Below are 23853 nucleotides of genomic sequence, written 5' to 3'. Positions count from 1 at the left end.
TTAGTACAACTAGTCTACTTAACATCATAGCCTAGTCTATTTTAAATGTGCTCAGAACATGGGCATTAGCCTACAGTTGGTCAAAATCATCCAACATAAGGCCTATTTTATAATAAGGCATTGAATATCTTATGAAATTCATTGAATACAGTACTGAATTATGATTTCTACTAGATGCACATGGCTTTTGCACCATCATAAAGTTGAAAAATGGTATGTCAAACCATCATAAGTTAGGGATCATTTGTATTTCAATGTACATGATTCAAAGTTAAATTCTAATAAAACTTATTGCCTGTATCATATCATATAACACTGATTTTATATGTGCATATTGTATCTATACAGATGTACATATACATATATGTATATATACATATATATGTACATCTATCTATATAATAGTCTATATAATGTATATATAGTTTCTTATTTTTCTTCTTTTTCCCTAGTAAACTGTAAACCTGTTGGGAGAGGAATTGTGTTATGAATTCATCTTCCTCTCCATCTACGCTCCACATATGACTGATAGATACTTGTATACACTTAAAGCGTTTCTTTTTCATTTGATGATTTTTTAAGGCGTTTATTTTTAAGGAAAAAGGCTCAGCACCAATGGAACAGAATTAAGAAACCAGAAATAAATCCATACAACTAGAGCAAACTCATTTTTGACAAAGGTGCTATGAAATACATTGGGGAAAGGACAGTCTCTTCAATAAATAATACTGGGAAAACTGGATATCCACATGCAGAAGAATGAAACTAAGACCCCTAACTTTCTCATATAAAATCAAATCAAAATGGATTAAAAGACTTAATCTGAAACCGTAAACTAGGAAACTACTAAAATAAAATATCTGAGAAACTCTCCAAGACATTGGATTGGGAAAAAAATTTCTTAAGAAATATTTCACAAGCACAGGCAACCAAAGCAAAATAGACAAATGGGATAACATCAAGTTAAAAATCTTTTGCACAGCAAAGGAAACAATCAACAAAAAAAGACAATTCATAAAATGGGAGAAAATATTTGCAAACTATTCACCCAAACAGGGATTAATAATCAGAATATATAAGGAGTTCAAACAACTCAATAGGAAAAAAAATTCTAATAATCCTATTTAAATATGGGCAAAAGATCTGAGTAGACATTTTTTAGAAGAAGAAACACAAATGGCAAACAGATATATGAAAAAGTGCTCAACCTCACTGATCATCAGAGAAATGCAAATCAAAACTACAGAACATACCATCTTACTCATGGTAAAAACATACCATCTTTTATCCAAAAGACAGACAATAATGAACACTGGCAAGGATGTGGAGAAAAGGGAACTCTCATACTCCATTGGTGGGAATGCAAATTATAACAGCCACCATAGAGAACAGTATAGAAGGTTCTCAAAATACTAAAAATAAAACTACCATATGATCCAGGAATCCCACTGATAGGTATTTACTCAAAAGAGAGGAAACTAGTGCATCAAAGAGATATCCACATTCCCATGTTTATTGGAGCCCTATTCACAATGACCAAGATTGAGAAACAACCTAAGTGTCCGTTAATAGACAAACGGATAAAGAAAATATGGTATATATGCACAATAGAGTACTATTCAGCCAAAAAAAAAAAAAAAAGAAAAAAGAAAAAAAGAATGAGATCCTATTTGCGATAACATGGATAAAAGTAGAAGACATTATGACAAGTGAAACAAGCCAGGCACAGAAGACAAACTTTGCGTGTTCTCACACACTTGTGGGAGCTAGAAATTAAAACAATTGAATCCATGGATATAGTGAGTAGAATTGTGGTTACCAGAGGTCGGAAAGATAGGACGGGGAGTGAGAAGGAGAATGGGTACGGTCATGGATACAAAAAAAAGAGTTAGAATAAATAAAATCTTATATTTGATAGCAAAACAGGGAGACTAAACTCAACAAAAATTTATTGTACATATAAAAATAAATAAAAGAGTATAATTGGAATATTTGCAACACAAAAAATGATAAATGCTTGTGGTGATAAATAACCCATTTACCCTGATGTAATTGCATGCTTGTATCAAAATGTCTCATGTACCCCATAAATATATACATCTACTACATACCCATAAACATTAAAAATAAAAAAAATTTAAGATAAGGGGCTCAGCATTATGATACTCTTTATCCCTAATTATTTGCAATGTAAAATATAGAATAGGTTCTTCCCATATTCCAAATCGTACTTTAAGTCCTAATAAAAGCACTATTCCATGAGTCCTAAATTCCATCAGGCCTAACTTCTATCCATATGTGCTGCAATTACATTGGTACTTAGCCATTAACACTCCTGTTCCTTGACTATATAACAGTCATTGTCCAATATGTTGATTTAAAAGGCAACAACCTGGATCAGATTTCACCATGGCAGATCAAAATAACAGACACACAGCAACATCATACAATTTTAACCTGACGCATTAGCCAATCAGCACTTAAATTTCCTTTAACTTGAGATCATATTTGTGGCAATTTTGAAGGGTTTCAATGAATGCATGTGATCATTAGCAAAGAGGAAAGCACATGAAACAGAAACAAAAAATTAACAAATGTATGGGGAGTAAAAGGATGCAGAATTATAGCCTTCATTTTCTTGTTCTGTTTGTCTTCTTTCTTTTTTCCCCCTCTCTTCTTCCCCCTTTCTCAAAATCGAGCTTAGGAAAAACTTTTAGCAATATATAACATCGTCTTTCTACTATCTATTGACAAATGCCTGTGAAAAATAATATATGTATGTGTATATATATATTCTGCTCAAAGATTGATTTTAAATTAAAATTGTAGCAATATGTTTGTGCATTACTTTAAGTGAAATCAGGATATGTCAGTTTAAAATATAACAAAAATGATTATCATTCAACATTTTTATTTTATTATAAAATAATAAAATGTAATGATTAAATATCAGCACCATAAGTATACAGAAAGGTAAACAGAATTTTTTTTTTTCTCAGTCAACAATCTCATTTCCAGTAATGAAATTTGCCTATCCTGGAGATATGGATACTGTCGTTTGGATATTTCTATTCACATTTTACATTTAAAAAGTATGTTTAAAAATTCACAGTTTTAAAAATCGAAAAAGATATAATTAAAATACATTGTATATTATTTTATTCTAACATTTTAAAATTTCACTTGTAACTTATTAAATAAGTACATATATACATATGTTAAATAATTGTATATATATATATACATATATATCTTCACTATGTTCATTTTACATAAGTAAAACCATGACCTAATAAAATGTTATGTTACTTAAGTGACGCAAATATTTGAATTAACTTGCTTGATTTAGTTTTCTGCTCTTTTGCTTTCATTAGTGTTTCATTTTATGTTATAATCATTGCGTCAGAGGAATTTTTTTAAGAGGTAAAAGACAAAAGAAAGGAGTGAAGTATCTTCTTTTGCAGTAAGTTTATACTTTCTATCACCTCTGCAGTAATTCACCAACTATGTTCATTTTGGGGTAGAAGCAAATTATTTGAATATAAAAATTATGGCATGGAGGTTTAATTTTTTGCATTCATAAATTGTGCATTATTTTAAGGCAAGTAATGTTTTCTGTCAATTCTTTGGGGGGAAATATGTATCTGTAATACCTTTATAAATGTCTTCATGATAATATTTGCAGCATAGTCATTCTTTGCTTTCTATTTCTAATACAAATATCACTTGAACTCCTTCTGGAGTAAATATCATAAATACCTCACAGCCTTCTCTGAACAGTATATGGACTCTCCAAAAGAGGTGGGGTTTGATTTAGTGTACATAGAATGAGTAGGAGGTGAAAGAACTTAGTTTGAGTTATATTAGGTGGCACAGATGATTTACACAGTTGAGTAATCTTTCGAGTCATGAGTGGAAAGGTAAATTGGCTTTGGATTATAGAAGAAATCCATTGCCATACTAAGCTCTTGTTACTTCATTGGTAATTAAATTAATTTCCACTTTTTGGTGGACATGTAAATGTACTAACTATAATGCTAAGCAGATTCAGTGCACAAGTGTAGAATGGGAAATGGAGATCAGAAAAACAACGAACGTGAGAGTCTTTGTGGTAACATACTCTTGAGGAACCCCAGGTGAGGGACACTTTAATTGACTTCTACCACCATGATATGTCCAGAAACACAGCTCTTTGTCAGAAAGCCTGTCACCAAGATATAAACTTATCAAGAGGCAAAAGGAGAACCTGAGGTTTACTTGAAATCAAGAAAAGGAAATGGTAATCAATGCTCACAGTGATGGACATATTTAGCACTCATTGCTCTGGTATGACCCCTCATCTTCACTGGTTCCTTCACTGACATACAAAGGCCGAATATTCAGCTACCCAAAAGTGAGGTCACCTAGACCGAGTGTTCCCCAACACCAGTTCTTACACCACTGTTAGCCTAACTTCAAAAGAGTTGTTTCAGGGGACAGGAAGCTTAGGTACATTAACCAGAGATTTCATGTACCCTACTATGAACATTTATTAGGATATACTTTATCCTAATAAATAAATAAAATCCTAACATTTATTAGGATATACTTATGACCAAAAGAGATATAAAGTATGTCCTTATGAATGTACATTTCTTTAATATTTAAAAAAATACATGAAAAATGTATTTCAGCCCAGGCTGAATGCAGTGGCTCACACTTGTAATCACAGCACATTAGCAGGAGAATTGCTTGAGCTCAGGAGTTTCAGACCAGCCTGGGCAACATGGCAAAACCCCATCTTTACAACAATTAAAAAAAAGGAAGAACAAAAAATTAGTCGGACATGGTGGCACATGCCTGTAGTCCCAGCTACTCAGGAGGCTGAGATGGGAGGATCTCTTGAGCACAAAAAGCAGAGTTTGCAGTGAGATAAGATCATGCCACTGCACCCAACCTGGGCAACAGAGCGAGACCCTGTCTGAAAAATAAATAAATAAACAAATAAACAAATAAACAAATAAACAAAGCCCTTGATTGGTGTTCCTGAGCAGTAGTGGGTTTGGTGGGACAGTTTATTTTGATGTAACATCAGAATTGCAGCAAATCAACTGAGAAAATTTTAATACCACAAGTAGCGTTTAGTCATAATTTAAGAGACTATACTTGAAACATACTTTACTCCAGATACACGCTCAGATTCCTAATTATAAAGAGTGGACATAGATACTGATGGTGTAAGTCCTATTACAAGTCAATTGACTCAAGGCTATATGAAAGAACATAATGTATACAATCTTTTCAGCAGAGTTCAAAGGATTCTATCCTCAGTATTACATAATTAGGATTCCAACTGGATGACCAGTTGATTTTCAAACTATGAAGCAAATTGCCTATTCAGATAATTTAGAGAAAACTTTTGTAATATTCAGGATAATTTTAACCCATCTCTCTCCATACTGTTCCCTACTCAATGATGCCATTAATATCTTCTAATGTGGTCCTTTCAAGAAGTTTCTGGACTTTATTTTATTTTTTATTTATTTATTTTTTTTGACAAGAGTCTCACTCTGTTGCCAGGCTAGAGTGCAGTGTCATGATCTTGGCTCACTGCAACCTCCACTTCACGGGTTCAAGCCATTCTCCTGCCTCAGACTCCGGAGTAGCTGGGACTACAGGCATGTGCCACCATACCCAGCTAATCTTTTGTATTTTTAGTAGAGATGGGGTTTCACCATGATAGCCAGGATGGTCTTGAAATCTTGACCTCATGATCCACCCACCTCAGCCTCTCACAGTGCTGGGATTACAGGCATGAGCCACCACGCCCAACTGAAGTTTATTTTTTTAAAAGAAAATATCGTCTTTCTAAATGTTTACAAAGCATATAAGAGGAAAAAATACATAATTTTCTTCATAGATTGACAGTTCTTTGTTTTAGTTTTACTTTTAATGTGTTCTTTTTCTGCGTATCCAACTACATAATAAATAGTCATCACAGTTCTCAGGACATAGAAACAAAAAAACAACAAACAACACTATGCATCATCTGTCTAATCATCTATCCACTTCCAACACTCTATATGTCCTTTGGTCCATTAGTATTACTAACATTTCTAATGAGATAATTTTATTTATTTCTTCCCAATGTCCATTATGCGCCAGATGTCTCTGATTCTTATCATGGCTGTTGGAGATTCTGAGTATGTACTCCAACAAGCACTATACTATGCATTTTTTAGTGCATTTTTCTAATCCTAATATCAAACCCATAGAGATCATTATTATCAATATGAAAATAAAGGTGAAGAAGAGAAAAATAAACTCCTTCAAACTCATAGAGTAGCTTTATAAGCCAGAATTCCATGTTAGATCTGTCTGACATCCATGCCCATGTTGTTTTTCTAGTTTATCCCTCCAGGACTTCTACAATGTGGTTCTCTTTCTTCTTGCTCTAACCCGTTTTTCTTGCCAAGTCTGTTATTCAAAGCATCACGTCCTTCTCAAGACTTTTCTAAAGGTAAGCCTTCTCAAGTCCCACAACTGTTCCTTACATGCTACAATGCATACTGTCTTTCATTGTCACCCCTCTTTGCAAATGGGTCCACGTGGGGCCCACAGGGCTGACTGCACCCTTCAAGGCTTGTGTGTGCAGCATCAAGCAGAGTGGCACCATTATCTCCCTTATTCTTGCATAACACTTCCATTAATGCAGCCTCAGGGCCCATCCGCCTTTTTGGCAGCCACAGTACTGTTGACTCCCACTGAGTTTATTGTCAGCTAAATGCCTAAGACACTTTCACACACGCTGCTGCTAAGTCATATCACCTCCAGTTCTTCGTGCATTTTGGTTTTGAATTCAGGTGTAGGACCTTACATTATTGCCATCACATGTATGTATATTCGAGTTAGCCCAGTCGTCCTAGTGGTTTAGCATTTCTCAATATCCTTCAGCATCTGGAGTTGAGGGCTGAAGGCAGCAGGGATTGTGATTCTATCGTTTGATATATCCACTCTCCCTCATAATTTGAAGCTTTTGTGTTTTTTTCTTCAAATTCTGGCCACATAACATTCCATGTATATTTCATTTATTGATAAATCTCTTCCTGCAGTAAAACTTGAAGCAGACCACCAGAAACCTTTGTGCAGGACGAAGAAGAAACTAGCCTCAAGGATTATGGAGTTCTGGGGCTGCAGCCCAAGCTGTGCCTCTCAGTATACTGAACTTAGGAAATCATCAACAACTGTGTGAATCTTGTTGTTTTGTACAGAGGATTAGAACAATTACAGAGAGTTAAAGAGTTGATGCTCAGGTAAGCAAAAAGTTATGAGTAGCTTAAAGCAATCAAACTGTTGCCAGGCTGTTCACTCAAACCAAATTGTCCACATATATTAAATCTTAAGGAAAATAAAAAGCTATGAAACCATGAGAACATAAGCAGGGATATACACTGTATAATAATTTTGTCACCAAAAGAATCACTACCTGCTTAAAATTATGTAAATATTATGTCTGGAAGCACTGCAAAGTTTTTATATGAGGTCAGAGATGAAAAACATATTTGAAGACCAACAACGCTTTATGCCTTTCTTTATCCTTTGGTCTTACTGTTTTCTTTTTCTCAAATCTTAGACAAATACTAAGTGACCTAAAAAAAAGGGGGAGAAAGACAAGAATGTTCCATGCCAGATAGTTTTTATCTTTTTCCTCTAACAGCATCCAAGAAACTAAAAAGGGAAAAGTGGAGAGAGGAGGCAGATAATCAGAGTTGATTGTGAATCTGGGAAAAGTCTCAACTATGCATTGAGATTCACAAAAATGAAAGATGAAAGATCACAAGAGAGGAAATGAATAACCATTTTGCCCACTGCCAGTGTTCTGCTCCCCATTCTTCCAGCTGCGGCCGATGCTTCAGCTTTACCCTTCAGACTTGAGTTAGAGGCGCATGCAAACATCTCAGCTGCCGCAGTTTCTGGTATCGTAGTTTGCCTTTCTTTAGAATGCCCTAAAGATAGCATTCTCAGTAAACATACTGTTAGGCTAAGGAAATTTCATCAAGGGGGGATGTAACTATCCTCTCTGGTAGGAAAGGCTTTTCTGCCTGCAGGGTGGAAACTACTGGAAAAATAAAAAGTGTTTTGTTGTTGTTCTTGTGGCATCAGCAGCCAAAGTGCCCAATTCAGCTCTTGAAATGCTATTTGTTCATTTCTGCAGAGGACAGAATACAGTTGTCTGGTACCTGCCATCTTCATAGTGTATCTGCTGTGCCTAGCACAGTGCACAGCACATATAAAGTACTCAAGGAATATTTTTGACTGAATTTGTTGACTACAGGTTAACTGTCTGAGCCCTCTAGGACGAATAATCACTTTGGTTTAAGTAAGCGTGAGCAAACACTTAATGTGCAAACATTTGGGTCTTACTGGGCAGTGGACACTGCCAGGTAAGGAATTTTGTCTGGTCTTGTACTATTTTGTTGTTGTTTTCACTGCATTTTTCATGTATTTGATTGAATTGCTCAGGTCTTTCCATTGTGATATAACATGCCATATCTGACTGTACAGCAGTTCAACATTTCCTTGAACTCCCACGTTTTTTCATTCAGTTGATTTGGTTTGGGACCTGAATGTTTGCATTTTTAACAAGCTCTCAGTGCTGCGAACACTGCTGGTCCAGAGACTACATTTTGAAAACAGATGCACTAATACAACACCCTTAAATGATAAATGAAAAAAACTAGATTGAAAACTAGAGAGAAATGGGGTGCAATGCAGCACTCTATTTGCTAGAGCAGTACCCATAACCTCCTTCCAGTCAAGGCTTATTTTTGTTCTCTCATGAAGCTTCTCCAAGCAAAGGCAGCATGAGGAAGAACAAAGGGAGAGAACTTAGTAAAATAAAGGCAGCACCAGTAAATGAGGATAGATCTGATGTAAAATTTGTGGATTAAATAAAAAGTTTTTACTTGTTTTAAAGATCTCCAGGGGGAAGTGAGAGGTTCTATAATCTCCCTTGCTAACTTCTTCCACATCTAAAAACATTATTCAGAACATTCCTGCTACAAACTTAAGCCCATTTTCCATTGCTAATGAGGCATTCTATATTATACTACTAAGGAGCTGATGTTGGAAAATAAATGTGTCTATGAAGTAACCACATTTAAAAAAATAAAATTGAAATAAAAATAATTAAATGCAGCCAGCTGCTTTAAGCAACCATTTTATCACATGGCAAGAAAAGTATTCAAAAGCTATCCAAAATCTGTTCTCCTCTGTTACTTCTTGCCTTATTGCCTCACCACAATGAGCCATATCAGTTATTGAATCCATTGTCTCAGTGCATTTCCTTGTTCTATGACCAGTCCAGACTCCTTTCAATGAATGGAACTGTCTTCATTTATCTCTCTGTACTTATCTGGTTTTGTACAGCTAATATCAAATTGTTTTTAAAAATTAAAACAAACACAGCCTATACTTACCCACAAACAAAGGTAAAATTTTGTTCTTAATAGACTTGTTAAGAATCAATGTCAGAAATTAAAATTAGTAAGTCATGTACTTATGGAACAAAGAGCTATACTATTTCTTAAAAATTAAATACATCACTTTTTGTCTTCAACCTTTGAAATCATTAGCACATGACCCACACTACTCACAGATATTCATTCTTAGAAAGAGGAGGTGGAGGAGGGCAAAAGGAACACGTGCATCTTTCTGTTTATGAGAAGAAAGCTTGACTGTGCAAATCCAGAGAACCAGCAGTACACTGCCTCGTGTCTTCTAGGGGATTAACCCATTAGATAAGTCACAGAATTATTAATTAGGCTCATGACTCATTGCAGCCAAAGCCCTGATTTTGTGTGTTTGTTTCTTGTTTAACTTCCTCTTTTCTCTGTTTCTTGGTCAAATGATTCCAACTGGTTAATAGTTGTTTTTATACTTTATGAAGTGTGTTAAGCCAGATATAAGTTTAAAAAAAAAGCATTGTTCTACACTCCAAACCTGCCCTGCTGACATCGTAAAGCAAGAATATACCCAGGTGTACTGAATTTATTCCCTGCAACTTTTAGTATGTAAGAAAACGCATGCTAAAATAAACAATAAAGAAAAGGTTTTAGTAAAATGCTCATACTCACACATGTTTATAGTTTAAAAATCAACAAGTGCTAAGGCAAAAATATATTTTCTCACTAGAAAGCACTTTACCTAGTCTGGGTATTTTTCTGGAAGTTATTAAAAAACTGAACTTTGGTATGTGTCAATATTATTATTCTCTATATGCCTGATTATGTGTGCTCGATAGATCCCTAAGAAAATAAATTGGAATAGTAAGAATTTTGGTAATACAAATATGATTCATATATCCTGAGCCAATATTTTTCAAACCATTTCTAAACAGAATTTTTTTTTATGCAGCATTACCCAGGACAAAAACACACACAAATACAGCTAAAACAAAATTCCACACAAAATTTAACTGTATGATATGGGATACATTCTGACATTTTCTATTCTGTTCTGTTTTGTTCTTTAAAAAGTGTTGGTTGGACTCTATTAAACTAATTTCAGCTTTCACTAAATTTCACAATAATCTTAGCATTTGAAAAACACCACCTTTAAAGGAACTTGCAGTTTTTAAGAAATTCTATAGTCATAATCAAATAGTTCTTTAGTATGTTAATTGACATCGGATTTGTTTCTGTGCCAATTTAAGGTTTTGTTATAATGGATCTTTTGAAGCTATGCTTACCTCTATTTGAGTAATGCCAATCTGAAGACAACTACACAATATGTGTTATACATTTGAACAGTGTAATATTACATAATGTGATGATTGCTAAAGATGTAATTTTTAATGAATGCTTTGCAGTTGCTATCTCAATTTGATGAGCAAAGTACATGGCCTATGGTGTCCCCAGCCCTGCTACCTTTGTGCTTAAGTCCCCTTGGGCTTATCCATACTTGACTTTCTATACATTAGATCATTTTTAGGAGAACATCTTAAAAAGCATCTCTTGTAATATTTAATTCATATGATTAAAAATTCAAAGGAAGCTCTTGTACCAGTTATTAAACTATGTTCACAATCTGTTATTCAGAGTTCAGATCCCAGCAAATTGAAGGTTAGGTTAACAGGATCATTCAGTGGAACTGCACTAAACCATGGCATCTAGAACAGTGGATGGACTGTTTCATGCATGCTCAGATAGTTGCAGAAGATAAACTAATGATGAACAAACATATTTCACTGGAAATCTTGCTATCTAATTTGATTTTTCTAACCTATTTTCTACAGTATGGTTTAAAAAGGAAAGCATATGAAGCTAACTCTGGGTTTTGTTGACTACATACACAGATTTTTTTTAAAGAGAAGAAGAAAATTCACAGAGAGTATTACATTGAGTCTTGGTAATTGAGACGTGGATTTCTCTTTTCAGATGTGGATTTTTCTTTTCATAACTTTCTCAAATAAGTCTGAAGTTTCAGAGGCAAGTATTTTTGCTTCTCAAACTGCAATGTGCTAACATGCCTCTGTGGGGAAATATGAATAAGCCCTTAATAATATTTGATGCGCCTACACTTCTGTGGGCATAGTGGTAGTAAGAAGTCAAGTAATATCAGTTTTCTAATTTCTAAAAATAAAATAATCTAACTCATAAGATAGAATGCATGAGAACTGAGAGTTGCTCATCCTGGCTCAGTCACTTCCTAGTGGCATGCCTTTAGGAAAGCCCTTTAAACTCTTTGGATCTCACTTCCTCACCCCTAACATAAGACAAATGGCAAGACAATCTCCTCTGTATAAAGGATCTCTTTCCATGAGATTTTATGTTTCTAACTTTGTGCATAAAGTGGTTGTGGGGCTATATCTTTTTGCTATGCTTGTTAGGCTGACAGAAGACTGGGGAAAAAAGAAGTGAGGAAGCATAAAATATATTTTTCGTAAGTGAACTTGAAATGCCCCCTTCCTGACTAATGACTTAATTGCATTGAGTAAGGAAAAAAGGCTTCTCTGGGAAAGAAGAAAGAAAGTGACATAAATTGTTAATCTGGACTTGATGTATATAACATAAAATTAGTTGATAGAAGTGTAAGCAGATGCTTCTTCCTCCTCATCTAGCTGACATGCATGAAGAAAAGAGTGAAAGAAATTTTTAAGAACATCAGTGTTAGCTACAAGAGAATGGGAAAAGCATCACACAAAAGAACCAATATTTGGCTTAAAAAGAGGCATAAGAATACAATGTTCTTGGGAAGTACAAATCAAAGTTTTGAATGCATTTCAAATAAGCATATAAACCAGAAATAAAATATTCCAAAGATTCCTTTCAGTCAGCAAACATCATGAGATGCTACTTTGAACAACACCTTGAAAATTTTGGTGTATTGCACTCTATCACACATCTTTGGGATAAATTAATAAGTATAATTCATTAATTTTTTGTGTATGAATGTTCAGTTCTCATCATCTCATTTATCTATAACAAAGGCTTCTCTAGAGCTATGAAGATGTTCTGTGTGGGGTGCCCTAGAAGCAAGGTAAGTTGGGAATACTATAAAGTGTCTGAGATAAAGGCATATTTTCTTTCAATTGTATTTATTCTTCACTTGTTAGATTGAGAGATTGGTGTATTTTCAGTTTTTCTCACATCCACATAATAGATACTGTTAATAGTTTATCATACAAAGGTGGCTGATCAATAGGCAATATGGAGTCAGAACAAAACCTAGGCTCCAACTCCAGAACAGTTTATTTTCTGTGTGAATTTTGGCAAATTACTAAACTTCTCTGATCTCTAATTTTTAAAACATTAAAGCAGATACGATGCTCACTCAGTATTACTGTGAATTTGAATGAAATTATATATATATATATATATAATATTTGCCATACTGGAATTACTCAATATGTTATTAGGGTTTTTTTTTAATATTTAAAATATTTAATATTTTCCAGAAATAAAAGCTATCTTTCAAAGTATAGATTAAATAACAATTCTTTATTTCATAATATACTCCATTTCTCAGTGGAAAGAATCTTCAAAGACTATGGAAATTGTATATAAACCCCTTTCAATAATAAGGAATGCTGAGCACTGTGGATAAAGAGCACTGTTTCTGCCAATGGAATAAGAGCAAATTTCAAAAGAAAGAAAGAACATTAATTTTCTTGTTCTTCTTGTATTGAGCATCTAAATGTGCTGATCACTCCTTCAGTAAACATCTGAGCAAAATATACAATGACACCAGCCCTCATCATGTCGGCCCACATGGTGTATCCTAGTGGGTGGAAAGAGATAAACATTAAATAGAATTACTAAATAGTATATTGTATTATTGGGAAGTAAGAGATATGGGAAAAGATACAGTAGAGTTCTTGTGACCAAGATGGGATAGAACAGGATGAATTTTGAATAAGGACTTGAGAAGATAAGGACATTTGCTATGAAAATGCAGAACAAAGACAATAGGTTGGGAGTGTAAAGTCATATCTGTTGAATGACAAAGAACTCATTATGAGTGAAATGGCATAATCAAGAAGGAAGTAAGTAAAGAAGTGATGTCCTAGGCAATAAGTGAGATTGTGGGTGCCTTTCTAGACATTATGGAAACTTAGCTTTTACTCTGGATGAAATGGCAGGACAGGGTGGGCCTGCAGTGTTTTGAAGAGGAGTAGTATTCTACAACGTACTCAAATAAAATTAAGCTGGCTACTGCTTAAGAAGTGATGTGGTTTAGCTGTGTCCTCACCGAAATCTCATCTGGAATTGTAGTTCCCATAATCCCCATGTATCATGGGAGTGACCTGGTGGGAGGTAATTTAATCATGGGGGTAGTTACCATTATTCTGTTCTCATGAGAGTGGGTAAGCTCTCATGAGCTCTGATGGTTTTATAAGGGACTTTTCCCCCTTTGGCTCATTCTTCTCTTTCCTGCCACCATGTGAAGAAGGACTTGTTTACTTCTCCTCCTGCCATGATTGTAAGTTTCCTGAGGCCTCTCCAGCCATGCTGAAATGTGAGTCAATTAAACCTCTTTATTTTATAAATTATCCAGTCTTGGGTATGTCTTTATTAGCAGCCTGAGAATGAATTAACACCAGAAGAGAAATTTCAGGTTCTCAAGAGGAAGCCATGAGACACATTTGGAAGTTATTTCAGAAAACCAGGAAGTACACTAGTATGAAAAAAGTAGAGAAGATGAGGTCATTATGCTAGACACATTTTGAAATCCAAAATAACAGATCTGATGAGGTAATGGACGTGAGGTTTGAGGGATAGAGAGTAGTGAAGGAGAACACCCAATTTGGGGCCTGAGCAGTTGGAAAGATGGAGTTGCCAGTAATTGAGCAGGGAAAAACTACGGGGAAATAGGTAAATTTTAGAAGAAAATACAAAGAATTGAGTTATGTACATATCAACTGTCAGAGATATTCATTAGTTATCCAAGTGGATACATATAAATGCAGACTGAAGTCAATGGAAGAGAGCTTACCTGGAAACCTTAATTTGGGTTTTCCAAACTAAATTTTATGTACAATGGTGAACTGATAGTAGTAAAGCCATGGAAAGTAGATGAGTTCACCTAAAAGTATAAGTAAGAGTAGATAGAAAGGGAAGCATCCAAGGGCAGAGACATGGGAGCATTCAATACTAAGAGATCAGCTACATGCACTCTGTCTCAGGCACTTAGTAGTCAACCCGTCCGGGTCCATCAGGCAGAGTTAGAACTCTATGCTTTGATTTATCCACCCCTCCCATATTGAACACTATCATTACCTATCAGAAACCTTTCTCTCTTCCAAGAACCACCTACCCATTTCATCTCCTCCAATAATCCTTTTTTTTTTTTTTTTTGAGATGGAGTCCTACTCTGTCACCCAGGCTGGAGTGCAGTGGCACAGCCTCAGCTCACTGCAACCTCTGCTTCCCAGGTTCAAGCAATCTTCCCACCTCAGCCCCCCTAGTAGCTGGGATTACAGGCACATGCTACCATGTCCAGCTAATTTTTGTAAATAGAGACAGGGTTTCGCCTCATGTTGGCCAGGCTGGTCTCAAACTCCTGACCTCAGGTGATCCACCTGCCTCAGCCCCCCAAAGTTCTGGGATTAAAGGCATGGGCCACTGCACCCAGCCAAGAATACTTTAATTGCGTTATTCCTCTGTGGTCACTGAGAGCTAGGCAAGGTGTGCTCTGCATTATGTATGTGCTTCTATTGCCCCCTTTAGCAGATTGCAATTACTTTGATGGCAGCCATCTTAGCATTCCTATCACCACCATTATAAAAATGACATGTAATTAGTGCTTAATACATGCCAGGCTCTTAAGTGCTTTTCATGCATAATCTCATTAAATTCCTTAATTCCCCTACTTGTATTTTCTAGATGACGAAATTGAGACTTGCAGAACTAAGGTAGCCTGGTTAAGGCCTCCTAGCTAGAAAGAGGCAGGGTTGCTTTTCAGGATCAGCTCTCCACTACTCCAAAGACCTTCACCTTTGGCCTGGGCCATCTTCGTGTTATTTATTTTATAGTTGTCTAGTAAAAGGTAAATAGTATATAAAACTTGTTGGTTAAATAAGTTATTGCTTGAATAATGGCATTGCTTTCTTTTAGGCAGCCACAATAAAACCTTGACTAACAAAAATCAATATTACACAACATTCAATTAATTACATTTCTTTTCATTTTTTGCTATAGTTTACTTTTAATGGAATGTGGCAAATCCCAAGAAACTAGTTTGACTTTACATTTTCTATCTAAATTGAACAAACTGTTAAAACAGTTCCCTGAGGTTAGTCCATCATCTTTGGCCATCTGTATGGGTGACATTCTTCCCTGAGAAATTATGATCACGAGGACCAAAGGATCATTTGACCTTGAACTTGCAGACAAGGATATTTGTTATATTCCCTTGACTTGAGAACATTTCAAAAAATAATATTTTGAACAATTTTAGCAACATGAATCAAAGCACACATTTTGTTGAATCTTTACAAACCCTAAATCTTAGAATGTCTTATTTCTCGAATACAGCACAATGCTATTCAGTACCCTACCCTTATTCTGCAGAGCTTGCACTGTGATCTGACTGGTGTCCACCTGCCATCATTTGCATCTGTGGGGCTGAGGGTTTCATTTCTGGACCAAAGGAAGCTACTCTGTGCATACACGGCAGCTCAGAAACACCAAACATGAACACACCATCACCACTGCCACTGTTCCTCTCCTCCCCCACACCTATCCAATAACTCTTCATACAGTGAGTCTCAGGAGGTGGTATGTAAATATCTCAGCTTTCTCACCTCTCAGATGGGGTCATTCTGAGGTGTGTGTTTTCTACGATATTCCAGAGGTCCCCTGCAGGATTAAGCTCCAGCCACACACAGTGATAGCTAGCTTAATAAAGCACTCTTTAATGGATGACTTCACTTCCCTGGGCCTCTCCCCTACCACCCTCAACTAGTGTTTCCTGCACCTCCCAAATAAACTGCTTGCCCTCATGTCCTTATGTCTGGTTCAGCTTCTGGGGAAACCCAAACTAAGACACTAGGCATTCGGGTTTGCGGGGCTTCGACTGCAGTGGTAGTTAAATCGTCCTAGATGGAAAGAAGAAAGTGACAGCATGCATTTCTTCTCTTCTTGTGTTCTCTTTAGCCAAAATTGCCATATTCAACTGTTTTTACATGTAATCTTTGTAGAGAAATGAAAGAGATTATTTAATAGTTTACACAAGTCCTATAATTTGGAATATGAATGCAACATATGTGTTGCTTATGTGTTGGCTCTGTTCTAGCCCTTGATATGTAGGCGCAATAAACAATTTGAGTACATAGGGGAAAATCTCACAGAAAGAGCATTGTATCTGCACCTGTGAAGAACAAGTATGGTTCGAGGATATTTCTAACTCTGGGGAGTGATAAAAGTGTGACATGATAAGATATACAAACCTATAAAGACATGAGTTAATTTTCAAAATACTCTCTCCACTATAAACTATTAGGCAAATATAGGACAGTGCTATTATTATAATGATGACTGACATATTCATGATATCATATGAAATAACCTAAAATCTGCTTCTAAAATATGAAAAAATCATTTCCTCACAATAAACTCTAATTTCTCAATCACCAAATCTTATCAGGGCCTCTTATATCTATGAAACTTATACTAATATTCAATTTACCTCAAAACTGACTCATAAAAGACTGTCTCCAGCTTGTATTTTGAAGTAAATATTTTAGCATCTGCTTACGATGTCTATCAAAAATGCTTAATAAAACCTTTAATGTGAGACTTTATTAGTCCTTGATGTTAAATGTCTAGAATAATCTTCCTCTTAGGGATCCTTTCTAACTGCAAGTTTAAATTTTAAGGGCTTTTAAATTTTCCTTTTTGTTTGTTTTGTTTTTTTAATAGCAATAAATGAGTCCACTACATGATTACTCTAAACATCTTTGATTTTAAATAAGTTCTCAGAGAAAACTAATAGCTCTAAAATTCAGCCCTTTCTTAAAAACCAAATCCATTTCTACATGATGTAATTTCTTTCCAAAATTAATTTTAAGGACTAGAAATTCCTCACCGCTAATTGGTACATTGGGTATAATATGTGTTTTTAGATACAGAGTAAACAATTTACTTTAGTATCAAGGAAACATAGTTAAGATTTTATTAGAATTCTAAAAATGAATAATAAGCCCAGCCCTGTGCTTGTTGCAATAGCTAAAATAAACTTGCTGCTCACACCACGGTGACTTAGCTAAGCTCTTCTTTCATTCCATCAAACTGCATGGGGCAGCAGCTGGGCTTTTTTCCGACACCCTTGGCATGTTTACTGCAGCCGTGTAACTTAGTCTCAGAGGGCTGGGACTGTTGCTGGGGCTTGGACCACACCTTCCTGCTGCTTACCTAAAGCCCATTGGTCATGGTTTCATAATCAGGCAGTTTTGCACAGTGTCAACATAGGGACATTGACAAAAATATTCTCTGTGTTTCTACAGGTGTTATATTTTTCTCCCCTGGTGACTACTAATCATTCAATTGGACTAAAATGATATATTTTAAAAAACAATATCCTGGCATTGCTGAGAACATGCATATAAGGCCATGAAGGTCTACACAGCAAGGATTGCACAATAACCCATTAAAATAAACATTTGCAACCACAGATAGCTGGACTGAAATCCTGCTCTGATACAAATAACATCTGGACAACTTTTGTTTGTATCTTCCAGCATAAAACACCCTTGAGAAAAAATAGAAGGAAAGCTAAAAGACAAAGGACCACTAAAGGTTTTATTATGCTGTGGGTGTGGTGCCATAAATTTGAGGGGGCTCTCAGGCCACAGTTGCCAAACCTGAATTTAAACAGCATGTTGTTTTTAAAGTTGTAACACTGGTGAGGAACAATTCGGTTTTCTTACATAATTAATCCAGTGTGAAATAGAGTGACTGGAAAACATCCATTGGTTTAAAAATAACTCAATTATTTATAAGTTCCACAGTGCTATAGGATTCTACACTAAGGAGAAGAAAGTGAAACATCTTGGTACCAAGCAAGGGCTTCAGGAAGTCAACATAAACAATCTCATAGTAAAAGATTATGCTGAGGCCAAAGACACTACGGTTTCCTTAGGTTATGGATCAGGCTAGTGAGCAGGAAAAAGTTTCCTTCCTTGACATTTATATATTGCTGATAGATATTAGTATATATTACTAATACCCAAAGAACTGAACAATGTGAAGTGGGGGTGTTAGGCTGCAGGGAACAGAAGGAAGAGGGAGGAGGTCTGGGAAAGAAAGAAAAATGAGCCTCTTTTATAAGATCTATATAACATAGGCCATGAATCATACATGACAGTGAATGGACTTTAATTTCTAATGTTGTTCTTTGATGTGAAGCAAAATAATTACAAGCCGAAAGATACTAGAAAGTATTATATTCAATATAAAGATAAAGAAATTAGCCATAAATAAACCCTTCTATAAAATCTCATGCTCAGGGCGGGCTCACAGTTAGCAACATACATTTGTGTCAGCTACAGCTGGCTGCTAAACAAAGGGAATGAAAGTTTGCTTTAGTAATATTAAAATCTTGCAAAATATTTCACAGTTGTCTCAGGCATTTTTTGCTCTTTTTTTCTACTTAAAGGAGGCATGTGAGAGGTGGCAGTGATCTGAAAGAGCCAAGTCAAAAGTTAGCTCATGGATCTGTAAGGTGCCTTTAAAGGTCTAGAGGGCTTTACTAAGTCATGTGATTTACTTAAATTTATCTACTGTTTCAGCGAGAATACAGAGATAAATAAAATAAGGAAGCAGATTTTTCTTTTTTTTCATTTGGCCGCTCCATCGACTGTGGGTCTAGTATGCTCCAAACTTACTGTATTTGTTTTTTTATCCTTGGAAACAAACAAATATGAAACACGATTGTACAATTTATTTACTAGGCTAAACAAACATGGTTTTGATGTGCTAATACCCATAACAACAAAAGTAGATGCTAGTTATTTAAATAAACCATTAAGTTGAGAACAGTAATTATTTCTTAAAAATTTGTTATTGATTCATGAATATAACCTGATACATCAATTTTAGTAATTCCACTATAAAAAGAGATTTTTTTGTTATTTTTGAGGAGTTGTGACAGTGAAAATATTGAAGGAAGGTAATGGGGGAATTACAGTTCCAGGTGGTTGGAATTATAATATCTAACTGCTATTAAGTGAAATTGTTTTAGCTGTAGTCCTGGTACTAATAACTGGGAGATTACTGCTAAAATAATTTTACAAAGTTTTTGACTAAGGATCAAGTCAGCAAATAGGCTCATGACTACCTTGTTCCCTGACAGTTCCATTGCCTTGCCACTTTTTCCTTCTTTTTTTAGTATCAAGTCAATGCCTATTATCCAGCCATCAGTGGTCTGTTTCTGCAGTTGATCTTTAATTTCACTTTCCCTATCCAACTCAAAAAGACACAAGCATATCAAGGCTTCTTTGATGGCACTGAGTTCCTGAAGCAACAAAATCCTTCTGGAAATAAACTAGAACAATTCCACTGATGAGGTCAGTGCATCATTTATGCATGTGAAAAGAGAAGAGAAAACTGAATACTGTGCAAAAAAACTATCAATTTGCTCATTCTTTGAAATTTTTTCATATACTCATTTACTTAAGGCCTACTTGTGCCAATGATGTTAATTATTAGGATGGAGATACAATGTATTGCTTCTGGGGTGGAAGTTAATGATAAGTGTTACACAAATAGGGGAAGCCACGACTCTTACTAAGGAAGCTGAAAATGGCCTCAAAGAGGGTAAGATATTTGAGGTGGGTCTCAAAAAAGGAACAGGATGCATTTGGTGAGGAAGAAGGATATAAAGTATTCCAGGTAGAGAAAAGATCATAAGAATGAAGAGGCATAAAACTGCATGATGCTTGGGGAAAGTGTCACTGTATGGTGTGACTGGAGGTATGTGAGATGAGATACAAATGCAGAGATAGGTTGGGACTAGACTGCAGAAGAAGCCATGCCAAGGAGTTTTCTCTCAAGGCAATGGGAAGAATGGAGGATTAATATAGAGTATGAAATAATCGGCTATAAAAATGTAAGTAAAACTTGCTCGTTTGCCTTGAAGAAAGGAACAGGCTATTTTTAGCAGAAATTGCTACAGCCTATTGTAGAGTGAATTATAACGGCCACCTTAGCAGTGAGAAAAAGATGGCAGCTCATGAGGTTTAAGCCAATTGTTTCTGTTTCATCATTCCTTACCATCCACCCCCATCTTCTCTTCTGTTCATGATTTACCAGCATAGATTTCCTTATCTACCAAAGAAAAAAAGACTTTGATCTCTGTCTCCTCCAACAACAACAAAAAAAAAAAAATTAGAAAATCCTTGATGTTTCAACCTGTGGACACTACAGCTGTACTCCCATGAGGAAAGTGAAGTGATAAATTAGGCATTGATCCAGATTATGCAAGCCTCCTTTATCCATCATCACCTCAAAAATTATCTGGCCTTTTTTAAAATCTCTATACTTAGTATAAAAGAAACACTTTCCTAACAGATTATCCCTTCACATTTTATTTTGTTTTATGTAGCTATAGACTTAATAAGCCTATATGAACAAACTTTCTGGCACTTTGCAGGGGCAGCACTAGTTCTTTAAAAAAAAAAAAAAAAAAGAAAAGAAAAGAAGAAAGATTATTCCAAGATAAAATGCTAGCATTATGACCCACGCAGACCACCTGGAATTCTTTAAACCATTACACTCAGTAACAATTCTTCTCATGCAGTGTAGCTTGTACTTCCTAATTTCTCAAGAGATATTTACTTGGACACTAGCTCTTTGTTTTCAACAGTTTTCCTGCCCTTGCAAATTAATCCCCACCTGTAGTCAAATGCTTCCATTTATGAAATCACAACAGTTGTTTAAGTCATTGGATTAAGAATGGAAAAGTTTATGTAATTTGGGGGATGTGTGAAGAGAAAAAGGATATTTTTAAATGAGCAAGACAAACGTCTTATCGATGATTTTATCATCCTTACAGATAAAATAATAAAGAAAAGTAGCCGGGTATTCCTGGAACTATGAAAGTAAAGCTGAAACTACGTTTTTTTAAAGGCAAATGGAAGTGACTAGTACAGATCTTCAATGGCCTTTATAATCATCAGAATCATTCATTCACTCTGTACTCAGTACAATATAATACCACCAAAGAGAAGGCTGAAATGAATGAGCTAATTATTAGGCTCCATTCTGCTAAGCTACTATGAGATGATTCGAATCACATGCATTTACCCCGTGACACAGAGAGCAGAGTCATATGAAAAATCTGTTACTGAATTTAAATTAGATTTTATATTGTCAAACTGAATTATTACGAACCCTAAATAATTTTTGCAACAAATGATGCCTATGATCTACAGTTAGTCAGTTAACCAGATAATTGCCAGTTCTCCAAGTTCTTCATGTTGTGAAAATTTAGATGGCTTATCGTGGAAGAGGACCATAACCTGCTCTTTCCTATGCTCTGTTTGAGAGGTAATGATGAGGCCATGATGTAAAAATAATGAGTAAGTGGCAAACTTAAGACTTCCACTTTCAACTCAGAAATAACATTGAAGATCATTAATAAACTACCAAAAACCAGTGAAAGAAGGATCCAAAAGTGTCAGATGTTACCATTTCCAATGATGAAAACTGAGAGTAGTGCCTATCCTTACTAGCCAGCTTGGAAAACCTCATGATTACTGGAGCATTCGATAGGGAATAATTAGACCTAGATTGAGCTTTGCTCCAGACCCAACTAACAAATCTTAAAAGGAAGATCCAAAAGAATCAAACTATGTTCATATGATTTAACTGTGTGCCAGAACATAGCTCTAGAATAATTACAGAAACATAAATATCAGACACAAAATAAAATAAAATATATGATGACTGTCATCTAATCAAATATGACCAGGTGTGAGAAGTATAAAAATACAACCCATGAAAAGAAAGAAAATCAAGCAAATCAACATAGGCCTTCCATAGATGTTAGAATTAACAGATAAAGATGATAAGTTGGAATTTATAATTGCATTGTAAAAGGTAAAGAAAGAGATAAAAATGTTTTTTACTACCAAAATCAAACTTGTAAAGATGAAATCTACAGTCTCTAAGATGAAATACATTGGATGATATAAGTTGCAGATAAGATGCTGCAGAAAAACAATAATAACAAATTTGAAAACATAGCATTAAAAAACAAAAATAAAATACATATTTTTAAATGAACAGAAAAATATGTTTTAAAATACTTATTTAAAAAAGGATTAGGGAGTTGTGGAACCACTTTACATGGCCTAATATTCATGTCACTGGTGTCCCTGAAAGAGTTGAGAAAAAGAGGATGGACAGAAAAATAACTTGGACAAATTATGACTGACAATTTTCTTAATTGATGAAAACTGCAAACCTGTAGATCCAGGAAATTCAACCAAACTTAACCACAAGAAATACAAAGAAAACCTCACCGGATTACGTTATAATCACATTGCTCAAAACCAGGGATAAGAGAAACTTTTAAAAGTGCCCAGAAGAAAAAAGAAGCCAAGATAAGGATAAAGAACCAAAGATAAAGAGACAGCAGATTTCTTGTTAAACCAGTAAAAACAGGAAGACAGTGGACTATCATTTTTAAAGCACTGAATGAATAAATCTGTAAAAACATCTTTCAAAAACAAAAGTAAACTAAAATTTTGCATGTATACAATGGCTGACAGAATTTGTTACTAACACGTAGGTAATATAAGAAATGTTAAAGGAATTCCTTCAGGTTGAGTAATAATAAATGAAAATATGTATCTACACAAATAACATCAGAAAAGGCAATTACGCGGGTAAACAAATTGTTTTCTTAGTATTCAAGCTCTTTAAAATATTATGGACTATTTAAACAAAAATAATAAAAATATGTTGTGGGGCTTATATGTGTAAGTAGAATTTAAAACAGCAGTAGTTCATATCTAGGACAATACTGATAGAAGAATACTATGGTAGAGTTCTATATAGGACTGTAATAAGTTAAAGATATATACTATGAACTATAAGATAATCATTAAAGTAATAAATCAAAGACTAGTGGTTAATACATCAAAAAACATAAAACGGAATAATTCATTATATTAGGTTGGTGGAAAAGTAATTGCGATTTTGGACTTTGAATTTTAAATCATTATAACTAGGCTCAAGCACATCTTTATTAATCAAAATAGGAACCATTACATTCAACACATTTGTCCCCATGAGAAATAAGTTTGTTTGTTTCTGTAGCATAAAAATCCATGTGTTGGGATTTGACGATCTCTGGGAAAGCATTTTC

General features: G+C 35.0%; 1 long non-coding RNA gene across 1 annotated transcript in view; it reads right to left on the bottom strand.

The window, feature by feature from the left end:
* Window positions 1-23066, bottom strand: part of LOC116556974 — a 28816-nt gene extending 5750 nt beyond the window's left edge. The window contains exon 1 of the long non-coding RNA XR_004271291.1: window positions 16286-23066. This is a non-coding gene — a long non-coding RNA (uncharacterized LOC116556974). The remainder of the gene's footprint in view (window positions 1-16285) is intronic.
* Between the last annotated feature and the right edge of the window lie 787 nt (window positions 23067-23853).

Source organism: Sapajus apella, unplaced genomic scaffold (genome assembly GCF_009761245.1).
Source record: "Sapajus apella isolate SASKATOON/1434 unplaced genomic scaffold, GSC_monkey_1.0 scaffold18, whole genome shotgun sequence".
Classification (NCBI taxonomy): Eukaryota; Metazoa; Chordata; class Mammalia; order Primates; family Cebidae; genus Sapajus; species Sapajus apella.
The sequence above is the reverse complement of the archived record's forward strand: the minus strand, read 5'-3'. Positions and strand labels throughout refer to the sequence as shown.